Source organism: Pan troglodytes, chromosome 1, assembly GCF_028858775.2.
Source record: "Pan troglodytes isolate AG18354 chromosome 1, NHGRI_mPanTro3-v2.0_pri, whole genome shotgun sequence".
NCBI classification, from domain to species: Eukaryota; Metazoa; Chordata; class Mammalia; order Primates; family Hominidae; genus Pan; species Pan troglodytes.
In genome coordinates this window covers 109,615,283-109,640,148 of record NC_072398.2, presented here as the reverse complement: position 1 = coordinate 109,640,148, position 24,866 = coordinate 109,615,283, and the positions used below count along the sequence as shown (strand labels likewise).

At 38.8% G+C, this 24,866-nt stretch overlaps 1 pseudogene; it reads left to right on the top strand.

Annotated features, from left to right (window-relative positions):
• LOC129137508 (Krueppel-like factor 5) overlaps positions 1-9,812 on the top strand; it is a 58,702-nt pseudogene extending 48,890 nt beyond the window's left edge.
• Positions 9,813-24,866: the final 15,054 nt, after the last annotated feature.

Below are 24,866 nucleotides of genomic sequence, written 5' to 3'. Positions count from 1 at the left end.
AGGCCAAGGCAGGAGGATCACTTGAGGTGAGGTGTTTGAGACCAACCTGGCAAACATGGAGAAACTTCGTATCTATTAAAAATGCAAAAATTAGTTGTGAATGGTGGCACGCACCTGTAATCCCAGCTTCTTGGGAGCCTGAGGCAAAAAAATAAACATTCTTTCAAAAAAACATAATTTTGAATGGCTGTAAAATATTCCTTTATAAATGCTTCATATTAAACTTTTTCCAGATAATGAGAGGGAATATTCAGCCCTCTCACCTCATGTTTTCCTTGTGAGGGAGGGGCTCTTCTTCAATGACCAAGAAGGAGACATGTAAATGGAACCCTCGTTTGTCACCTCTCTCAATCCCCTCCTTCCTTCTTTCCAAAGGCAGAGTGACTCCTCTGGCTGCTGAGATGGAAGAGGTGTCAGTTCAGTCACTCTCCACAGCAATTCTGCGACGCCCTGAGGCTTTGTGTTTCATCTCCTTGGAATGGCTGGTTGGGCCCCACTATGTGGTCAGCTTCTCTGTCTGACAAGACTCACTTATTCTGGCATGTTCTTGCTCCTGCAGAGGGCAGACATGCAGTTGGGGATGGAAGTGTTTAATTCTGAAGGAAAAGTGGTAGGCTTGTAGCCACAGGTTGAGCTGCTTCTCTAATGCAGTTTAGTCAACCTTTAGGATTTCTTTTTTTTTTTTTTTTTTTTTTTTTTTTTTTGAGACGGAGTCTTACTCTTGTTGCCCAGGGTGGAGTGCAATGGCGCGATCTCGGCTCACCGCAACCTCTAACTCGCAGGCTCAAGCCATTCTCCTGCCTCAGCCTCTGGAGCAGCTGGGATTACAGGCATGCACCACCACGCCCAGCTAATTTTGTATTTTTAGTAGAGGCGGGGTTTCTCCATGTTGGTCAGGCTGGTCTCGAACTCTGGACCTCAGGTGATCCACCCGCCTCGGCCTCCCAAAGTGCTAGGATCACAGGCGTGAGCCACCACGCCCGGCCAACCTTTAGGATTATAGATAGATGTTCATCAGCTGGATTCCTGCATTTGTTTCTCAACTTGCTCCTAATTTAGATGAGGGGAGATAGTGAGTCAAGAGAAAAAAATGTAACGATTAATAGTTATAGCCCTATACCTCAACTAATGTTACTATTGCTAACATTTATTTAGTATTTATTCTGGGTCAAGCTGCATTTTCTCATATAATTCCCCCAATAACCCTGTGAGGTCATAGTATTATTGTTATCATTTTACAGATGATGGAACTGAGGCATGATGAAAGCCCCTCGTAAGTAAGGGAGCTGGGATTTGCTCCCATGCTCCTAGCCACTTCAGTCTATCGCCCTTCATCTATTCTACATCATAAATAACACACGAACTTTTTTGCACGTCAATTGTAGCTTGACTTGTAAACTCTACCTGATGTTGTTTTCTATAGTTGAATATGTCTGTTATTTTTTAAATAATATTTTATTGTAGTTATTGAATATCATTATAATGACTTTTGGGATATACAGATTTTTATTTTTATGCAGTTAAATCTATTCTTATTTTCCTTCGTGACTTATTCTATCTTGATTTTGTGTTTAGGAAGTCTTTCCAACCCAATAAATAGATTTTCACCTATATTTTCCTTTAGATTCTATGGTTTTATTTTAAAAGTATAACTTTTGACATCCAGAAATTATTTGACATAAGAGAACCGTTCTAAGTTTTTTGTTTTGTTTTGAAGAAAAAAACAAACAGTTGACTCAACACCATCCTTTCTCCACTGGTTTCCAAACCTGTTTCTGGTTTCTGTTTTTCTCCATTGCACTACCTACTAATTTTTCTGTAATTTCACTCTGTTTTTATTTGTTTGTTGAAGTTTTTACTGTAGCTTTATGGAATATTTTAATATTTAGAAGGATGAGTCCCACCTTAGTACTCTTTATTTTTAGAAACTTGTTATCATCATGTGATATTCTTCCACATACATTTAAAAATTATTTTATCAAATCTCTGTCCTAAAATCTTAGTGGGAATGTAGTTAGAATCTAGTTTCATCCGCAACTCAGTTTGGAAGTATTTAATATCTTTACAGAATTCCTTTTTTCCATCTAGGAACCTGTAATTTATTTCTTCTTAAATATTTTCTCTTGCATGTCTCAGGTACTGAATTTGTCCTCATGAATGTGGCATTCTTTCTTGTTCAGGTTATTTCTATTATTTTATATGTTTGGAGGCTATTGGGAATAGATTCTTATATAAATAGTTATTATGATTTCACATTGTTTAAAACAACTGGTTATTGTTGGCATATGGACAATGTGGACAATTTTTAAAAAGTATTTTTAGTTTGTAGTTTCTTTATTGACCTCATTAATTTTAAAGTTTTTCCTTTAATCCTCCTGAGTTGTCTGTGCATAAATATATCATTTAGAATAATGGCTTTCATTGCTTACAATTTTTACATATGTTTCTTTTTTATTTTATTGACTGGAACTCCCAGAAGAGTGTTAAATAACAATTATAATGGACATCCTTATTTTGTTTAAATTTTAATGGAAATGTCTACAGGGTTTCACTGTAAAACATGACAGTTCTTGTTGCTTTAGAATAGATATTTAAGTAAATAATATGTCTATTTGTAAAAAATGTTTTCTCTTTAACAACCAGCACTAGATGTTGAATTTTATTATATTATTTTTCTTTGTCTTATTATATTTTCAAACATTAAACCATCCTTGCATTTTAAGAATAATATTTAATGATGTGTCGGGAGACAATTCTCCATGGGTCTCTCACATTTCTGTACTCCTTGTGAGCACAGGCACTGACTGCTCTTTGGGAGTATGTTTTCAAGGATAGAGGCTTTTCCTCCATAATGAAGGGTAGGTTTGCTTACAGACTTAAAAATATAGTGTCTCTCCCTGGTGCAACAAACATTCTTACTGATCCAGTGTCATAAAGTCTCCCTCTGGAGCAATGGGCAGCGGGCACATGTTTATTGCCCATTTTAAAAGATCTGAGTTTCGAGTCGCGGGGCAGGTACGTGCGCTCGCAGTTCTCTCGCGGAGGTCGGCGGTGGCGGGAGCGGGCTCCGGAAAGCCTGAGAGCACGGTGGGGCGGGGCAGGAGAAAGTGGCCGCCCTGAGGACGTTGGCGTTTACGTGTGGAAGAGCGGAAGAGTTTTGCTTTTCGTGCGCGCCTTGGAAAACTGCCTGCCGCTGTCTGAGGAGTCCACCCGAAACCTCCCCTCCTCCGCCGGCAGCCCCGCGCTGAGCTCGCCGGCCCAAGCCAGCGTGGGCGAGGTGGGAAGTGCGCCCGACCCGCGCCTGGAGCTGTGCCCCCGAGTGCCCATGGCTACGAGGGTGCTGAGCATGAGCGCCCGCCTGGGACCCGTGCCCCAGCCGCCGGCGCCGCAGGACGAGCCGGTGTTCGCGCAGCTCAAGCTGGTGCTGGGCGCCGCGAATCCGGCCCGCGACGCGGCGCTCTCCCCTGGCGAGGAGCTGAAGCACACGCACCACCGCCCGCAGGCGCAGCCCGCGCCCGCGCAGGCCCCGCAGCCGGCCCAGCCGCCCGCCACCGGCCCGCGGCTGCCTCCAGAGGAGCTGGTCCAGACAAGATGTGAAATGGGGAAGTATCTGACACCTCAGCTTCCTCCAGTTCCTATAATTCCAGAGCATAAAAAGTATAGACGAGACAGCGCCTCAGTCGTAGACCAGTTCTTCACTGACACTGAAGGGTTACCTTACAGTATCAACATGAACGTCTTCCTCCCTGACATCACTCACCTGAGAACTGGCCTCTACAAATCCCGGAGACCGTGCGTAACACACATCAAGACAGAACCTGTTGCCATTTTCAGCCACCAGAGTGAAACGACTGCCCCTCCTCCGGCCCCGACCCAGGCCCTCCCTGAGTTCACCAGTATATTCAGCTCACACCAGACCGCAGCTCCAGAGGTGCACAATATTTTCATCAAACAAGAACTTCCTACACCAGATCTTCATCTTTCTGTCCCTACCCAGCAGGGACAGATATGACCCAGATACCGGATCTAGATATGCCCAGTTCTACAAATCAGAGAGCAGCAATGGACACTCTTAATGTTTCTATGTCAGCTGCCATGGCAGGCCTTAACACACACACCTCTGCTGTTCCGCAGACTGCAGTGAAACAATTCCAGGGCATGCCCCCTTGCACATACACAATGCCAAGTCAGTTTCTTCCACAACAGGCCACTTACTTTCCCCCGTCACCACCAAGCTCAGAGCCTGGAAGTCCAGATAGACAAACAGAGATGCTCCAGAATTTAACCGCACCTCCATCCTATGCTGCTACAATTGCTTCTAAACTGGCAATTCACAATCCAAATTTACCCACCACCCTGCCAGTTAACTCACAAAACATGCAACCTGTCAGATACAATAGAAGGAGTAACCCCGATTTGGAGAAACGACGCATCCACTACTGCGATTACCCTGGTTGCACAAAAGTTTATACCAAGTCTTCTCATTTAAAAGCTCACCTGAGGACTCACACTGGTGAAAAGCCATACAAGTGTACCTGGGAAGGCTGCGACTGGAGGTTCGCGTGATCGGATGAGCTGACCCGCCACTACCGGAAGCACACAGGCGCCAAGCCCTTCCAGTGCGGGGTGTGCAACCGCAGCTTCTCGCGCTCTGACCACCTGGCCCTGCATATGAAGAGGCACCAGAACTGAGCACTGCCCGTGTGACCCGTTCCAGGTCCCCTGGGCTCCCTCAAATGACAGACCTAACTATTCCTGTGTAAAAACAACAACAACAACAACAACAAAAAAAAAAACAAGAAAACCACAACTAAAACTGGAAATGTATATTTTGTATATTTGAGAAAACAGGGAATACATTGTATTAATACCAAAGTGTTTGGTCATTTTAAGAATCTGGAATGCTTGCTGTAATGTATATGGCTTTACTGAAGCAGATCTCATCTCATGACAGGCAGCCACATCTCAACATGGGTAAGGGGTGGGGGTGGAGGGGAGTGTGTGCAGCGTTTTTACCTAGGCACCATCATTTAATGTGACAGTGTTCAGTAAACAAATCAGTTGGCAGGCACCAGAAGAAGAATGGATTGTATGTCAAGATTTTACTTGGCATTGAGTAGTTTTTTTCAATAGTAGGTAATTCCTTAGAGATACAGTGTACCTGGCAATTCACAAATGGCCATTAAACAAATGTGTGGGTTTTTAAAAATTATATACATATATGAGTTGCCTATATTTGCTATTCAAAATTTTGTAAATATGCAAATCAGCTTTATAGGTTTATTACAAGTTTTTTAGGATTCTTTTGGGGAAGAGTCATAATTCTTTTGAAAATAACCATGAATACACTTACAGTTAGGATTTGTGGTAAGGTACCTCTCAACATTACCAAAATCATTTCTTTAGAGGGAAGGAATAATCATTCAAATGAACTTTAAAAAAGCAAATTTCATGCACTGAATAAAATAGGATTATTTTAAATACAAAAGGCATTTTATATGAATTATAAACTGAAGAGCTTAAAGATAGTTACAAAATACAAAAGTTCAACCTCTTACAATAAGCTAAACGCAATGTCATTTTTAAAAAGAAGGACTTAGGATGTCGTTTTCACATATGACAATGTTGCATTTATGATGCAGTTTCAAGTACCGAAACGTTGAATTGATGATGCAGTTTTCATATATCGAGATGTTCGCTCGTGCAGTACTGTTGGTTAAATGACAATTTATGTGGATTTTGCATGTAATACACAGTGAGGCACAGTAATTTTATCTCAATTACAGTGCAGTTTAGTTAATCTATTAATACTGACTCTGTCTGCCTTTAAATATAAATGATATGTTGAAAACTTAAGGAAGCAAGTGCTACATATATGCAATATAAAATAGTAATGTGATGCTGATGCTGTTAACCAAAGGGCAGAATAAATAAGCAAAATGCCAAAAGGGGTCTTAATTGAAATGAAAATTTAATTTTGTTTTTAAAATATTATCTTTATTTATTTTGTGGTAATATAGTAAGTTTTTTTAGAAGACAATTTTCATAACTTGATAAATTATAGTTTTTTTGTTAGAAAAGTTGCTCTTAAAAGATGTAAATAGATGACAAACGATGTAAATAATTTTGTAAGAGGCTTCAAAATGTTTATACGTGGAAACACACCTACATGAAAAGCATAAATCGGTTGCTGTTTTGCTTCTTTTTCCCTCTTATTTTTGTATTGAGGTCATTTCCTATGCAAATAATGGAGCAAACAGCTGTATAGTTGTAGAATTTTTTGAGAGAATGAGATGTTTATATATTAACGACAATTTTTTTTTGGAAAATAAAAAGTGCCTAAAAGAAAAAATAAAATAAAAATAAATAAAAAATAAAAAATAAAAGATCTGAGTTTCCTGAACTCAGGCTTCCTCCCCTGTAATGCAATCCACTGAATGTGCAGGTGTCCACCTGGGCCCATATCACATGGCCCACCTGAGAACGGGTGGGCGAGGGGTCAGGAGCAGTGATGAACATACTGATGCTTATGCTGTTTCCTGTGTATGCCAAGAGCAACAAAATCCTTTGTCTCTGACCGTAAAGTCTCATTTCTTCTGCCACATGAAACTGGCAGGCTAACTTGTTAGCTTGCAAGTAGGGTAAGATGTCAGACCCTTTACAGTTGTTTGTTTTTTGGAGACAGGGTCTCATTCTGCTGCCCAGACTGGAGTGCAGTGACATGGTCATGGCTCACTGCAGTCTCAAACTTCTGGGCTTAAGTGATCCAGCTACCTCAGCCTCCAGAGCAGCTGGGACTACAGGCATGCACCACCATGCCTGGCTAATTTTTAAAAAATTATTTTTGTAGAGATAGGGTCTTGCTATGTTGACGAGGTTGGTTTCGAACTCTTGGCCTCAAGTGATCCTCCTACTTCTGCCTGCCAAAATGCTGGGATTATGGGCATGAGCCACCATATCCAGCCAGTTCTTATTGTTTAAGTAACACATTCAGTTTTCTAGAAATTTACTTATGAATTTACATCAACCTTCATAAGTAGTATTGGTTTGTAATTTTTTTCTTCCACACTATCTTCATTAGATTATTATGGTTATGCTAATGCTACAAGGAATTTGTAAGTTTTCCATCTCTTCCTGTACTGAAACAGTATATACAATATGCAAACTATTCCTTTAAAATTTGCAAAGACTTAGACTGAGCGTGGTGGCTCACACTTGTAATCCCAGCACTTTGGGAGGTGGAGGTGGGAGGATCACTTGAGGGCTGATGGCTTGAGTCCAGGAGTTCAAGACCAGCCTGGGCTACACGGTGAAACCCTGTGTCTACTAAAACTACAAAAATTAGCTGAGCATGCTGGTGCGTGCCTGTAATCCCAGCTACCCGGGAGACTGACGAAGGAGATCACTTGAACCCGGGAGGCAGAGTTTGCAGTGAGCCGAGATAATGCCACTGCACTCCAGCCTGCATAACAAAGTGAGACCCTGTTTAAAAAAAAAAAAAAAAATTGCAAAGACTAGTAAAATGGTTTTCACTTAGAAACTTTATTGGAATTAATTATTTTTTCAACTTTTTTTCTATTGACAAAAGCCTATCCAGATTTACTACTTATCAAGTTAATCTTAGCTATTTATATTTTCTCAGAACATAAGTGAATTAAAAAAATTTAACTGCATATAAAATTGTCTTATCATTTAAGAGTCTCTCATATCTATAGTTATAACTCATTTCTCATTTATTTGTTTTTGTGAACTCTCTCTCTCTCTTTCTGTGGCTCTCTCTCTCTTTTTTCTGGACTTTCCAGAATTTGCCAGAACACTATAATTTTTAGTGTTTGCTTTCATTAATCTTTGCTTTTATTTTTGCTGGGTTTTTTTTGGCTTCAAAAGCTAACTTCATCTTTTAACTTCTTAAATTTAATTCAGCTTAATTATTTTATGTTACTCATGCTCTAATAAAGCAAGCACATAAATCTGCTTTTCCTACTGATAGTTTTAGTTCTATCTTGTAAGATTTGATATGTAATCTTCTAATCATTATTATTTTTTGAATAATCTGTAATCATAATTCTTCTTTTCTTTAGTCCAATAGTTATTTATGTATATGTTTTCTAATTTACAAATAAACACTTTCCTATTTTAAATTCTTGGTACTATTTTCTAGTTTATTTTAGAATAAACATTTAGAATGTGGGCTGTGTACTTTTCCTTTATGGGATTTTATAAAAATTATAATTTTGTTCTATTACACCATTAACTTCCAAAAATACTCCAGAGATGTTTGAAAAGTATATGTACTCATGTAAGTGTAAAAATTAAATTACAACAATTAGACTAAAAATCATTAACTAAATCTGTTTTATTTTAGTCCTACTTGATTTATCAAGGAATGAAAACACTGTTTGAAGACTCCAATTGTGTATATACCTATTTCTGCCAGTACATTGAAGAGCTATGTAGTTTAATACTAGTTTCTAAGTACATAATGGTTTCTACCTCTTATACTTTTATTGTGAAGTCTAACTTTTTTGGCATTCTAAATTTACATTCCTTGTTTTATCTAGTGAATTTTGCCTACACTTTGCCTTTTTATTTACCGAAGCCTTTTTACTATATTTTTATTTACATAAACCTGGTAGATCTTTGCTAATCTTTTCACTTTTAATTTATACATATATTTTTAAATCCAGTATATAGCTGGAGTTTTTTCTAACCTAGTTTAAGAACCTTGATCTTTTAATAAATAACTTTAATATATTTATATTCATTTTCATAACTAATATTTTTGCTTTTATTTTTTAATCTTAAAAGAGTTTTTTAAATTAAACAAATTTTTGTGGGTACATAGTAGGTATATATATTTATGGGGTACATGAGGTGTTTTGATACAGCATGCAATGTGAAACATGCACATCAAGGGGAATGGGGTATCCATCGCCTCAGGCACTGATCCTTTGGGTTTCAAGCAATCCAATTACATTCTTTAAGTTATTAAAAAATATACAACTAAATTATTATTGACTACAGTTACCCTATTGTACTATCAAATAATAGGTCATATTTATTCTTTCTATATTTTTTTGTACCCATTACACATCTCCACCAGCCTCCCAACCCCCAACTATATTTCCCAACCTCTAGTAAGCATTCTTCTACTTTCTATGTCCATGACTTCAACTGATTTGATTTTTAGATCCCACAAAAAAGTGAGAACATGCACTGTTTGTCTTTCTGTGCCTGGCTTATTTCACTTAGCATAATGACTTCAAGTTCCACCCATGTTGTTGGAAATGACTGGATCTCATTCTTTTTTATGGCTGAATAGTACTCCATTTTGTATAAGTACCACATTTTCTTCACCCGTTCATCTGCTGATGGACACTTAGGTGGCTTCCAAATTCTAGCTATTGTAAACAGTGCTATAACAAACAGGAATGCAGATATCTCTTCAATGTACTGATTTCCTTTCTTTTGGTTATGTAACCAACAGTGGAATTGCTGGATTGTATGATAGCTCAATTTTTAGTTTTTTGAGGAACCTCCAAACTGTTCTACATAGTGGTTGTATTAATTTACATTCCCACCAACAGTATATGATGATTCCCTTTTCTCCACATCATTGCCAGCGTTTGTTATTGCCTGTCTTTTGGATATAAGCCATTTTAACTGAGGTGGGTTGATATCTCATTGCAGTTTTGATTTGCATCTCTGATCACCAATGACGTTGAGCACCTTTCATATGCCTGTTTGCCATTTATTTGTATGTCTTCTTTTGAGAAATGTCTATTAAAATCTTTTGCCCATTTTTGATTGGATTATTGGATTTTTTCCTATGGAGTTGTTTGAGATCCTTATATATTCTGGTGATTAATCCCTTGTTAGAGGAGGTAGTTTGCAAATATTTACTCCCATTCTATGAGTTGTCTCTTCACTGTGTTGATTGTATCCTTTGCTGTGCAGAAGCTTTTTAACTCATATCATCCTTTTTAATCTTTTTTTATGCTTTCTCTGTCTCTCTGTCTCTGCTTCTTTGTGGCTGCCTTTTTTCTTTCTTTTGATATATGAACTAGGTTTTCTTTGTTCTTTTTCCTCTTATGATGATTGGAGTGTTTGTATTTACATAAAATTTTAATTAACATACATAATCCCACATTTCTCGAATCGTGCCAAGAATGAAACAATCTCTTGACTTCTTACTTTGTTAAATAATAAAATTAGCATATATCAGCTTTTTAAAAAATTATCTGTGCTCATAAAAAATAATTTCATTTTCAGGTATTTGCCATAGGACAACCCTGAGATCTTTGCTTAATTTCAGGAGCTAGCCAATAGTGCTACAATTATAGAAAATGTAGCTAGAAAATTTTAGATCCTCAATATCAACCCTTCCAAATGCATTATTACAGTAATAAAGCCACTGAAGCCTTGAATAGTTTAAGACTTGTTGTAGGTCCCAAAACTAGCAAGTGGCAGGATTAGACCTAGAACTCAGATCTCCTGCCCAAACTAGTACTCTTTCTACTGTATTATATATTTTATGAGTGACAGTTGAGACAGTGAACAAGCTTAAGTTTATCTGGGGTTAGGGAAGATGGGGATAGACGAAGAGCCCTCTGAACATTAGAGAAAGGAATGATGGAGGAAGTCAGGAGTATTTGATTTTGAAAAGGAGATAATATGTGGCTTATGACTTCAAAGGAAATAAATATAAAACAAAACACAAGCTTTTCTTGCCTCCCTCTGTCACCTCAGAAGGGGTTTGGTGTTGGTGAAGAAATATTGTAATGTGATCATGAGTCTAAGAAGAGGACTTAGGTTGAGTCTATTTGGGTTATTTGGCTGGTCCTGTGCTCTGGATTTTCCTTCTGTTCACTTTTATTGAGTTTTACTAAGAAGCCATCTGGTAAAATATTTTAGACTTAGGTTGATATTTAACATATAGGGCAGGCTGGTTTAAGTGAATACCCAGCCAACAAATAATAAGATAAGAAAATAACCCAAACAGCATCATATTTTATTGTTTCCTGATTGAAATCAAGATGCTGGTTAGTTATCTTTTAGTCTAAAAATGTAATTTTGGAGGAACATCAGCTCAGAAAAGCTCCAGCATAAGGAAATAGGTCAGCTTTTCTTCCAACATCAAGGATTTCCAAATTCAGCCCAGAAGACTTAATAAAATGTACCTAAGGGAAGCAGAAGACAGTGAAACTGGAGTTCAGCTTCCATGAACATGGATACACCCTTTGATCCCTATGTTTCCTATGACCCTCTGGGCAGAGCAATCAGGCAGCTAGTCATCTATGTAGGATTCAGTTTGTCATTAAGCTTTTTTCTTAACAGTACATAATAAACACCTGATGAAGTTTTGAGATTAGATCTCGAAGAATGCCTGATCCTTGTGATTTCTGAAGCTTATATGGGAGGGTGTCCAGGTGTTTTTAAGGACTATATTGCTCTCATCCATTTCACCCCTTTCCTCACATGTCTTTTTCTGCCAAGGAGTTGAGTGTGGTTGTAGATTATAATTTAATAATTGTCAAACATTCTGTAGACAGAGTTGTTAGCTCCATTTTGAAAATAGCACTTGAAAAATAATTACTGAGGTTCACACACAGAATTTCTCTTTAAATTGGCAAATGATTTTTGTGCATTTACTTGCTGGCTTGCATAATCCTTAAGTTTTAGAAATGTTGACACTGGACTGTGCCTACATAACCTTCAGCCCTTTACACATGGTATCATTGGTCCTTTGATACATACATGTTTACTATGATGGTCTGGGTGATATTCATGCTTTAATGCTTTAAAATATGACCCATTCCTTTCTGACTGGTGGCATCCCTTCTACACTGACTTCAGGTGGGTTTGACAGTGGTAAATAGCTATAACTCATTTCTTCATATAGATATATTACTGTTTTTGTCTTTGGACTCTCTTCAATACATTTTGCCCCTCATGTTCAATTTTATTACCTGTTTAGGTATCATGTCATGATCCCAGCTCACTAAATCTATCTACTAGAATGCAAGTTTGGTGTTCATGTACTGATCATGTATTTGGGTCTTATTGATCATGCTTTTTCTCGACTTTGGGTGATTCTCAAGTTGAATGTAATTATCCATACTAGGGATGCCACTAATAAGTAGGTTAATTCTACTGCTTTCTAGAGTTTTACTCCAGTTTTAAAATTGATGCCATCAGGACAGCATTCCCTTTTCTTTTCTTTCCTTCTTTTTTTTTTTTTTTTTTTTTTTTGAGACGGAGTCTTGCTCTGTCACCCAGGCTGGAGTGCAGTGGTGCGATCTCCGCTCACTGCAAGATCCGCCTCCCGGGTTCACGCCATTCTCCTGCCTCAGCCTCCCAAGTAGCTGGGACTACAGGTGCCCGCCACCACGCCCGGCTAATTTTTTGTATTTTTAGTAGAGAAGGGGTTTCACCATGTTAGCCAAGATGGTCTCGATCTCCTGACCTCGTGATCCGCCTGCCTCGGCCTCCCAAAGTGCTGGGATTACAGGCCTGAGCCACCGCACCGCCCCTGGCAGCATTCCCTTTTCTACAGGAAAATGATCTGTAAATTTTTTTTTCCACCTACACACCGTGTAATAATATATGGCCAAGAAATGCAAACTTGGTGCGTTACAGCTCTGCCTTATCAATGAACTTACTCCATGGAACAGAGGTCGTGAGGCAGGCTTCGGTCATCCTCGTGGTTTCAGGGCATGGTTATTTTGCCAAACCCCCAAAGTGGTCTGAAGCAGTGATTACCAAGCCTAACTTCTCTCCTGAAGAAGCTGGGAAGTGTTCACAAAATATAGATCCTCCAGCTTCAACCTGATTAACCAAGTCAGATTCTGAAGGTTCCCAAAATCTGAGCTTTGAAACAGCTCTTTAAGCAACAACGATGTTGTTGGATAGTGAGAAAAACTACTGCTCTAGAGGCTCTTGAATTCTGCGTGTGCATATGTGCATATGTGTTGGAGACATTAAATAGTAACACCTTAGAATCAGAAGATACCCTTCAAGCTCATGTCTCTCTTCAGGGAAACGAAGTAGAGGTATTTGTAGGTTAAGGGACATGTCTAAGTGCACATAGCTAGTCAGTGGAGAATTGTGAAAAGCAAAGGAAAACAAAAGCCAAGTGTCCTGATTCTTAGTCCAGACTCATTTTCTCTAAATTAAGCTATCTTTGATATTTTCTTAAAGTGCTACCATTTATAAATTCAATAATTTTCCCAAGAGAGATAAGTTAAATATAAGTTAAATGTCTTTTTCTCCTGAGCATTAGAGCATAAAATAGAATTTGAAAAGCAATAGGTTAACTCAACAATACAGCCTCACCACATTAGTAGCTGACACATGTTAACTGATTATTGAAAAAGTCATTTGTGGCACAGGTTGACATAAGCTGGTGTATTGAGAGAGGCCAAATAACGGTGTGTAACTAACACAGGTTTTGGAATCATAGGCCTGGGATCAAATCCTGACTTAACTATGTGATTCTAGGCAATCCTAGGCCTCAGTTTACGTATCTGTAAAATAGGTATAATATTTTCCTTTTATGGTTATTGTTAGGTTAAATGAAACATGAATACATGAATGGTGCCTGGCACATAGAAACTACTAATAATTAATCTCTTGTGCTTATTAAATGCCAGCCACTTGACAGATTATTAAAACTCACACCAACCCCACAAGTGAGTGTTGTAATTATTCCCATCTTAAAATGAAAACTTGACACTCAGCTATGTTCAGTAACCTGTCTGGGGTCATGGAGGTATTTGGAAATTGAGACTGGAGCTCTGCCTATCTTAAATTTCTCAGATTCTCCTCTCTTATGCTGTCTTTCAATAAATGACAGCTGTCATTATTGCCCTCATCCTCACCCAGAACCCAGTATAATTCAGTGGCCAGGAACATGGCTCAGGTTTGAAGTCCAAGGAGCTGGATGTTTCTTTCCTTTCAATAAATGACAGCCGTGTGACCTTGAGTGGGCTCCTCAATTTCCCTATTCCTTGGTTTCCTCATTTGTAGGATGAGGAGGATAATCTAGTTTATAGGGTTGTTTTGAGGATACCTGGTAAGCTCTCAATACTTCTGCTGCTTTTTATGTACTTAGTCAGTCCAACATGCTAAATAAGAATGAATTCTGGGTCTTGTCTTGCCCGTGTTTTCGAAGCTTCTACTAAAAGTTTTTGGTTTTTAGCACTTTCCCTGAATCTCAGGTGTGAGTGCAGTAAAGGTGTTGGCTGAAGGGGGATGGAAACAAACGTTAATTACACCTTCAAGATTTCTCCAGTCAGAGTTTGGTCCTTCTTCTGGTAGGTGGTAAACTCTCTTCAGTTATATGGCCCTGAAAATCCTTGAAGCTCCATATATTGAAGGGATAATGGGCCAATATGTGAACAGCATCTCACCACTCATCTTGTGATGTGCTTGGCAAACAAGCTCACAGCGACAGGGACTCAGGATTTTCGGAATTCTATCTGCTCTGCAGATTGGAGCCCGACTCCAAAGAGGCATTGATAGGGGGAGCTGATGCAGAGATGACTGCGTGACATGATAGCCGAGATACTGGACAATTCACTGTGTACTGTCCATTTAAATGAAAGGTTAGAGTTAAGAGCAGACACTGCCAGTGCTACCAAGGGATAATTTTTTGTATGCACGTGTGCTGATGTGTTTATATGCTTTTAGCTTTCTTTTTGATAGTAAATATAGGAAAAGACCTTTCAAAGACTATACATGCTAAGTTTCTGAGAGGGAAGAACTATCATTAAAAGCATAAAACATCACATTATATTTGAGTTCAGTAACCTGAAGTTCAGCAAGTTTTCCACAGTCTCAGGTTTCCTAACAAGAAACAATGCACGTGTCTACTTCTGTACTTTCATAACACTTTATTCTGTGCTACAGAATAAAGTATTTTAACACCCCTTTATCTCTCTCCTTTGTGCACAGTGTGCATAAAGATGAGAACATCATGAACCAAGATGAGGCAGAACGACAGCACAGGGGTGGTTTCCATTTCAAGCTAGCTGTTTTCTGCATCCTCCCACCTCCTTCAAGAGTTGCCTGCTTGATTGAATTAACTAATACCAGTTGTGCTTTACATATTTGAGTTAAAATATATGTGTTACATGTCAACATTGTGCTAAAATGTATTATTGATTTTTTTATTAACAAGCACTGCTTTAATTTAGTACTGAAGAAAGTCTATGTTTATTGGACAGCAATTTTATACCTGTATATGAATACCTGAGTATGTAGAAGAATCAGATATGTGATTAGCTAAACTTCCAAAGTTGATAGAAACTAGGTGATTATTTAAATTGCACAAAACCCTGTATTTTACTTAAATTTCTATAAAAGTAATAATGTCTTACATTTGCTTAGTGAGAAATGCTTTGCAGATGCCTTTGACATATATTATCTCCTTTGTTCCTCTCAAAATTCTTATGAACTAAGGAGAGAGTGACTATTGTCTGCATGTTTTGTGGATAAGAAAAAGAGAAAGCATCCTTAGCACATTTGAAATGTATTACCTTTACAAAAAGGTAACTCATCATCACTTCTTTAGAAAGCACAATTCAATGTGGAAAGTATGCCTACCTCTGTTTACTCTACGCATGTATAGTTAGTGTCCTGGTTATCTCTTGCTATGTAACAGATTATCCTAAAACTTACTGGCTTAAAACATCATTTTATTATGTCTCACTATTTTTTTGGTCAATAGTTTGAATAGGGCTCAGCTGGGTGATTCCTTTGTTCCATGTGGAGTCAGCAGAGATAACTTGATGATACCCAGCTGCCAAATGAGCTGGTCTGGAGATTCCAAGATGGCTTCATTTACAAATTTAGTGATGGGGATGGCTGAAAAGCTGGTCTTGGCTGGGACTGGCAACTAGAGTGCCTACATGTAGCCTTTCCAACATGATATTAGGGTAGTTAGGGACTCAGTGTTCCAAGAGAACTTAAGTGGAAGTTGTTGGTTCTTAAGGCCTGGATCCAACAACTGGCCCAGCATCACTGCTGCCGTTTTCTGTTGATCAAAGCAAGTCAGGGAGCCCACCCAGATTTGAGGGATGGGAATATCTGCCCTACCTCTTAATGGAAGGGTATCAGAGAATTTGTAGCAACCTTTAATCTGTCACAGTGCACATTTTGGCCATTGATTATGTTCCTTGCCTATGGGAAAATACATTCACCCTTTCTAAAACCCCTAGACTCTCAACTCCTGATGGCATCAGAACACAGGCAGCATCAAGATCAGGCTCAAGATGCAGGATTTTATCATCCAAATCAGGCCCACGTATGGATGAAACCCTTCAGGTATGTTTCTTCAAGTATGGTTCCTCTCGACCTGTGGACTAAAGAAACACATTATTTGTTCCTCCATCCCCAATACACAATGTTGAGATGAAGGTAAGAAAAATGCAGTTGGCATTCTCATTCAAAAATAGAATGAAAAGCAAAGAGCAGTCCCTAGTCTGTAGTATTTCTGAAATCTTACTGGTCACATGTCCACATTCTTTTATTACATCTCAGTCCTACTTCCTAGGAATTACATAGTAATATGATAAAATAATATAACTAATTATTTAACTACAATAAACATTTCATTTCTAAGCTCACCTTTTTCTATACAGTATTATACATGCATAAAACAAATCATTTGGCACTTCTGGCATTCCTATCAGAGATCCAAACCCAGCCAAATCCATCAGTTCATTAGGTATATATTCTGTTGTCTAGATCACAACAGGCAACAGTATTGTCAAAATTTCTGCCACTTCATAACCAGGGTCACTTTTTCTCCAGCCTCCAATAGTAATTCCTGTACTATCTTCCTCTAAGTATTCACTAGAAGTCTCCTTCAGGTTTTTCTATTCTCATTAACAGTGTCCTCAAGATCTTTGCAGCGTTTGCTCATTGTCTGGTTCCAAAACCATGGCCACATGTTTTAGATAGTTATGGCAGCACTCCACTTCCAGGTATCAAATTCTGTTCTTATTATCTACTGCAGCATAGCAAATTACTCCAAAACTTAGTGGCTAAAAATAACAATCATTTTATTATATCAGGACCTTGTTGCTTGGGCATTTGGGCATGCCTCTGCTGGGTGATTCTTCCGCTCCATTTCAAATTGACTGAGGACACTCAATGGTTTTCAGCTGGTGGGTCGGCTTGTCAGGAGGGTCAGGATGGCTTTCCTCACATGACTGCCACTGGCTAGAAAGTGGGGCTCAGCTGGGCTTGTCTGGAGTGTCTACACATGGCCTCTCTAGTAGGGTGGCTTTAGGGTAGTAGAACTTCTTACATAGTGATTAAGGGTTTCCAGAGAGAGTGTTCCAAGAGACAGAAAGTGAAAGCTACCAGTTTCATAAGGTGTAGACTTGGAATCTGGGCTGGCTTCACTTTTGCTATGGCTTTACTGGCCAAACAGTCACAGAGACCACCCAGATTCAAGGCCATGGGATGTAGACCCTATTTCTCTGTGGGAACAGAGTGAAAAATTTTTAGTATGAAAGAAAAATAATGTTTAGTTTTTCATCTTGAATTGCTTACTAGTGCTTACAAGGCTGACTGACTCAATGAACTAATTCAGGTTTAGGAATTACACATTCGAGCTTCTGGTTCCATATCTCCCATTGCTTGGCTGCGCTTGAACTGAGGTAAATAACCTTTAGGCTTTAATTTATATCATAGGCAAAACAGAGATGATGATAACTGTTGGCACCTACTGGTTCAGGGAGATGTTGTGCCTCTTTTTATTTTTTTTTAAATCAGTATTTAAAAAGTATTCTCTAAAGTGCTCTAGGAAGTAGAGTAATAAATTGCCGTGACAAATTGGACCATTACAAATTCACCACATATGTTTTTATTAAGATAGAAAATTGGGTCTCAATATTGTGTAACATCAACAGGGATACGTAGGAACTCTAGTACTCACAGAAGTCTCACACCCACACACACCAACCTGTGCCATAGCATACGCTTCCTTTGTCTTTCATGTATGGCAGGCAATGTATGTTTTCTCACTGAATCTTTGCCACACTTTTTGGAGAGTTAGGTGCCATTATTAACATGTTAATCATGTTTTCTGAAACTTTTTTTTTTTCCTGGAGTTTAAATTCTAACACATCTTTTGCATATTTATACATAATACATCTTTAAAGAATCTAATGAAACCTTTAGTAAGTCTGTAGGGGTTTTGTTTAAATTCTGTGGAAATCATCCCTTTTTATTTTTATACAAATATTCTTGCAAAATGAGATAAAAGCAGATTTATGAAGATATCAAGATGATATAACAAAGATGAGATACAAAATAAAAGCAGAGGCATTAGCAGGAGCTAGTTTTACTCATGGAAGCCAGAAGGAGGATGGGGTGGTTGGTACTGTGGGAGGAGAGACGGGCTGGGAGCCAGGGCATCTGGCCCTGCTGTGCCATTAGCTAGGAGCTAGGTGTGCAACCTCAGAAAGCTTATTTCCTCCTCTAGGCCAAAGTTTTCTTCTGTGTCATATGACAGTATTAAACTAGATTAACTCTAAAGCCATTGCAACCTTAATATTCTTTTATTATTCCAAGTAAAGGGGATGAAACACTAAATCAACATCTCCAGGCATTAAGAAGGTGATTTGCAAAAACATTTCATTTATTCTTTCAACAAGTCTTTGTTGAGACTCCTATGTGCCAGGCCTTATTCTAGGTATTTAGGGGTACAGCAGTTAATAAAAACTCCCTTCCCTCATGGAGCTTACATTCCAGGTTGGGGGATACAGACAATAAATAATCTAAGTAAGTCAAACATATGATATGTTAGACAATCATAAGTGCTTAGCGGAAGATAAAGTAAGGAAGGTGGGTAGAGCATGCTGGGTGGGGTTTGCAACATCAAGTAGGCTAGTCTTGGAAGACTTCACCAGTAAAGATCTGAAGGAAGATGTGAGCCATAATGACTTTGCTCCCAGTTCATGGAGAGAATGAAAGCATTTTCAGGGAGAGGAAACAGCAAATGTAAAGGTGCTGACATCGAAGCATGTCTTATATTCTCAAAAAATAACAAGGAAACCAGTATAGCTGGAGTGGATGGAATAAATGAGGAGCAGGGTACCAGGAGGCATGAGAGAAGACTCTGGGGAGATGTTGAGGAGAGAGTGCCATTTGGCATGTTTTAATGAAATAACTTTATTGCTTCATTAAAACAGTGGAGAATAGACTAGAAAAGGTCAAAGACGGAAAGAGGAGAACAGTTAGGAGGCTACTGCACTAATCCAGGCAAAAGATGATGGTGGCTCAGACTATAACGGCAGCAGTAGAAGCAATGAGAAGTGATGGGATTCTTGATGTGTTGTGAATGTAAAACCAATAGGATTTTTTGTATGTTTAGAATGGGGGTATGAAAAAAGAGGACTCAAGGAAACTGCAAGGAGTTTTGGCTTGAACTAAGAGTTGCTACTTGCTGAGATGGGGAAGACTGTGGGAGATGCAGTTTTTGTGGTGCTGCTGTAGGCTATTAGGAGTTTAGTTTAGACATGTCAACTATTAGATGCCTGTTAGGTATCCATTCCATGCATGTATCATGTCTTATAAAGACATGAGTGTGAGTTTCAGGGGAGAGAGCCAGGCTGGAAGTACCAATTTATTACAGCTCTGAGATTGGATGAGCTTCCCAATGGAGTAAACATAGATTAAAAAAAAAAAAAAAAGGTTCAAGGACTGAGCCTGGGGAGTAAAACTGCAGAGATGAGAAGAAGCATCGAGGGAAACAAAAAGAAGTGACTAGACAAGTAGTAATAAAACTGAACAAGCAGAGAGTCTGGAAGCTCAGTGGAGGAAAAAAAGTGTTTCAAAGAGGAGAGAGTGATTGTGTCCAATGCTACTGATTGTTTGCATAAAATGAGGACTGAGAAATGACCACTGGCTTAGCAAAGTAGGAGTTTTGGTACCTTGATCAGGGCAGTGTCTGTAGAGAGGTGCAGGTGAAAGTCTGATTAGAGTGAGGTCTAGAGAGAACAAAAGGAAAGAAATTGGAGACAGGGGATATGGACACTCTTTCAAAGAGTGTTGCTATTAAGGAAGTGTGAGAAAGGGGAATCGCTAGTAGGAATTGGAGTAAAGAGAGTCTTTTAAAAAATATGAGAAAACAAGATGTTTGAATGTCGGTGAGAGTGATCAAATAGAGAAAAAACAGGCAAAGTAGAAGAAATAAAAGAAAATCACTGGAACAGCGTCCTTCAATAGATGAGTAAAATAAGATCTAGCAGCAAGCTAAGGGGTTGATTTTGACTAGAAGCATGGCTAGGAGGAAAAGTTGAGCAGATGGGCACACATGCAGGAGAAAAGGAGGTGGTGCTGGAGGCTGAGTGCAGTTTCTTTTGATTGCTGTTATTTTCTCAGTGAACTAGGAAGCAAAATAATCAGCTTGGAGTGAGGATGACAGAGGCATTTAGAGGTTTGAGAAGGGAGGAGTAGGCATGAAACAGTTTTCAGGGGAGTAGGAGAGTTAATGGACTACGGAAATATTGTATGTTTGCTGGAGAGTATTAAGGACGTAACTGAGGTCAATACAGAACTCTTTGGTCTTCCAAAGTCATCTATGGCCAGTCCTTTTCAAAGTGGTGTTCTTAGAGCAGGATATTCCTTGCAGCACTGAGAGGAGATGAAAGCCTGGAAGTGAATAAATGTCCTAAGATGCAACTGTTGTAACATAGCCACTTCTTCTAGAACACCACCAATATTTCCTTGGGAAATATTGAGATTTCTTTCCCTAACTCCTTTCTTCCTTTCTTTTCTGGTCCTCTTCCTTATTTGTGCTAAGATACAGCTAGAGTGGTTGTTTACGGGTTTCAGGGAGCAGATCTACTTCCTGTACCTGATGGGTTTGTTTTACTGTTGTATTGGATAGCTTTTTCTATGTTATACTCTGGTAACAAACAATCACCATTTCTCAGTGGCTTACAACCATCTGGATTTATTTCTCTCTCTTGTTACAGGTTGGCTGTAGGTCAGTTGCAGCTCTACATATCTTCATTCTGAAATTGAGTCCCTATTTAGGTCATGCCATTCTTTGGGCAGAGGGAGAAGAGCAATTGTGGAGCCACAAGATGGCTCTCAGTTTCCACTGGGAAGTGGTAATTGTCACTTTTGCTCACATTTCAATGGCCAAAGCAAGTCACATGATCAAGCTTGATGTCAATGGGATGGGAAAGTATAAGCTTCTTTTAGGGAGGAGAACTCATAATTTGGAACAATCATATAATTAGCTGCAACTTTTTCCATGTGTGGCAGTAAAATATCATCCTCAAGCAAGACAGTGGGGCAAATTACCTCTTCCTAACCATGATCAGCATTGAGCCCTCAGGAGTAACCCCAAGGTGACTTGACATTTGGTATGAATTTCTGGGTGCAATTTTATGTCTGGCCCTGTGGGCTAGATTATTTAGCTTTAGAATTTAGAAGCTGTCTTACCTTCAGGGAGGCAGTTCATGTATTTAATCACATACATTTTAGGTATTATAATAATAAAAGCAGCTATGCTAAATTTTACAAAATACATCTTATAAGCTGGAAGACAGAGGCCCATCCAGATCTGTCTTTGGAGACTTTCTTAAGTTCTACATACTCGAGATCAATTTTATGATAATATAAATACAATAGGAGAAAGAGCTCTGCTTGCAACTCAGTAAAATAAAAATTCAGAGATGATAGGAAATTCCATATCTATTCTTGGCCTAGCAGGAGGAATTTTATAGCTTGAGAAGGAGCTGGGATATTTCTCTAAGACACTGTGTAACCAAGTCTCAGGCCCATGATTCACCACTTCTTCTTCTTTGGTGCTCTGCAAAATGCCATGGGTTGTTCTGAGTGATTGCCTCGCCGTGGCATGATAGACATGAAAACTCAAGACGAGCAATGAAAGTATCATGATTGACACAAATTCCAAGTATGTTGGCTTAACTATTTTCATGTTTGTTCTGTTAACACAGAAGAGACCAGGTTCTGCTGCTGTGTGTTCTTTAGTTGCATTTTAGTGAGACTTTTCCTCTCCCTTTATGAATATAGGATTCTGACAGCTGACAAATGACATTCCAAGAACTTAGCCAGAGCCCAAATTGTGCCCTGCTGTGGGAATTTCTCCTCATAGATTTGTCCGACAACTCTGCTCTGGAGAAAATGCTCAGGTGATGCATTCCCAGTGGTAGCTCAGTTCCCATCAACTCACCACTGGTGCCCGCATTAGGATGTTTTTCTTTCTTCAGGTATTTGTTTTCAGTCCATCTTCACCTCCCACCACAGTGAATTTACTGTCCGTGAAAGGGACTGGGTAGCTCTCCCCTGAGACTACCCTGGGTTTATTTTTAGCACAGGCAGTTTGGAAAAATTACTTTCCCTTGCTGACTGCACCAGGACTCTCTTAACTCTGACACAGAATTCTGGACCTTTCACATTGGATTGAGAATGAGTGGGTAATCCATGCCTTCACTTTAGAGATGGAGGAATCACATTACAACGGGGATAAAAAATTTGCCACAAGTTATCCAGACACTCAATTGAAAGAGCTTTTCTTTGATCTGTTGGTCTCAGATTTATAAGATGTTTAACAGTGTAAAAATTGCAAGTTAGTCTGACTAAATTGGACAGATTGCAGGTAAAAGCCCCGCTCCCTAAATCCCAATTGATCCCCTGAGCCATTTGTACTACCTAAAAGTGGTATTATTACTTTCAAGCTACATGCTCAAAAATTATTTCCCTTGGGAACACACACCTAACCCAGACAAAAAGATTACTATTTTTTTTCTACTCATTCAATACCCTTTGTCCCAGCTATCTTGTTTCTTTCTTCCTATGTCTCATTCAACATTATATTCACATGCTATGATCTCCCCAGACCCCTGCAGACTATTAGGTTGAACCACATGAAATTGCCAATATTCAGCTGATTTTGACCAATAAAGGTGGTGATTTCATATAATTCAAGCAAATCCTATTAGAATGAGGTAGCAAATTGTGGAAGTTCTCATGCAGAACAATGCAAGTTATTGACCAAATCAACTACGGCTCCATACATGGAATCGAGTTGGTTGTGTATCCAGGCTCTAATACAATCTGTTGTAAAATGCAGGCTAATTAGCATATTAAATGAGAATTTAATACTTGGAATATTAAAAGGGAATTTCAACTTCTGATAGGGAAAAAATGTATAACTGATGTGCACTCATGTATGTTAATATGCCAAGATTCTCTGTGTGCAACGGCTGTGACCACTACTCAGCATATGCAACTTGCTCAGGCCTTTGAAAACCAACTCTTTACATACTTTCTCTCCCCCACCACCCCCAACTTCCTCACTCTCTTTCTCTGTCTCTAGTCTCTCTGTCTCTGTCTCTAGTCTCTCATAGTCAGACTTCTGAAAAGAGCAGTCTACACTCACTTTTCTACATTCTCTTTCTTATTCATCCTGTAGCTCACTGTAATCTGGTTTCTGTTCCCAACACTCCACTAAAATAGTTTCTGCCAAGGTCACTAATGAACTTTGATTGACAAATTCAACAGAAATGCTTCTGTCTTTATCTTTCTTAACTTCCCTGTTGCATTTGACAGATGTGCCAAGATTTCCTTCTTAGTATTTCATCTCTTTCTCTGACTTGCATGATCTGCCTTTCTTTTGATTTACAGATATTTTCCCAAACCAGATTTTCAGCCTTTTGAGGGCATAGGATTTGTGTCTTATTCGGCTGTGTATCCCAGGGCCTAGTTTAGTATAGCCTCTGCAAGGTGCTTATCTATATTTGTTGAATGAATGAGAAACAATGAATTAGCGAAATGACAGCACTTTGTTAATTATTAGTCATTGCAAATATTTAGTTTCTCTTTGGTTTAATCCCTATGTCTAGCAACTTCTCTACCTGACTCACTGCCATACATAATTTTAATAATGTATAGCTGGCAGGGTGCCACATTCTTCATGTTTTCATCTGAGAAACCCTACTTGATAGTTGGAGGCAAGGCAGTTGAGACTGAAATCCCTACTGGTTCCTTTTCACATGGCTTCCTCTAATTCTGAGCAGTTATAATATGCTGGGCTATCACTCATGAATTTTAGTAACTCCTAACTCCTAGGAAAAAAGATCTCTGTGTCCTTTTTTTCTTTTCCTCCCAAAAATGTGTCATTTTGAGATCCAATAAAGTGTGTCCAGCAAAAGGCCACTTGTTGCTTGCTTAACATATGACCTGAAAAACGGGGGATAAAACCTAACACAAGACTCAAGGAGAACAAAAGAAACACGCCAATAGAAAATGCAATACACACACACACAATTTATGCAAGTTTAATTTCTGTTGTTTTGGTTGGAAAAGAGCTGCAGGTGTCCTCTAATTATAACCCCATTTTCACAAATATGATTCAACTGTCATATTTAATCTGTTATATTCACCATATAGCCTACTGTTGCAGCACATTTCTTTCATTACAAATTTAGTAGCAGAGTTTCAAATGCTCAAACTAACATTCAGGCTAGTCAATTAATGCATTATTTACAAGTTAAATGTTATTAAAAACAGGTTCTTAATTTGCTAATGATTTACTAGACCCAAAGCAATATTCCAATTTTTTGTTGTTGTTGTAGTGTTTGAAAATGGAAGAACATTTAGAACAGTTGGGATGGGAGAGATGTCAGGGATACTTTGGCCTTTCTCATCCATTTCTGAATTTCTTTTCTGCATTCTTCCTTCTTGTGTGCTGTGTTTGATGCCTATATTAACCAGTTGCAGCATGGTTGAGAAGAAAGACTTATGAAAAACAAGACCAGCATAAATACTATTGTGAGGAGTGTTTTAAAAAATCACTGGGCAGTTTGGAAAGACTA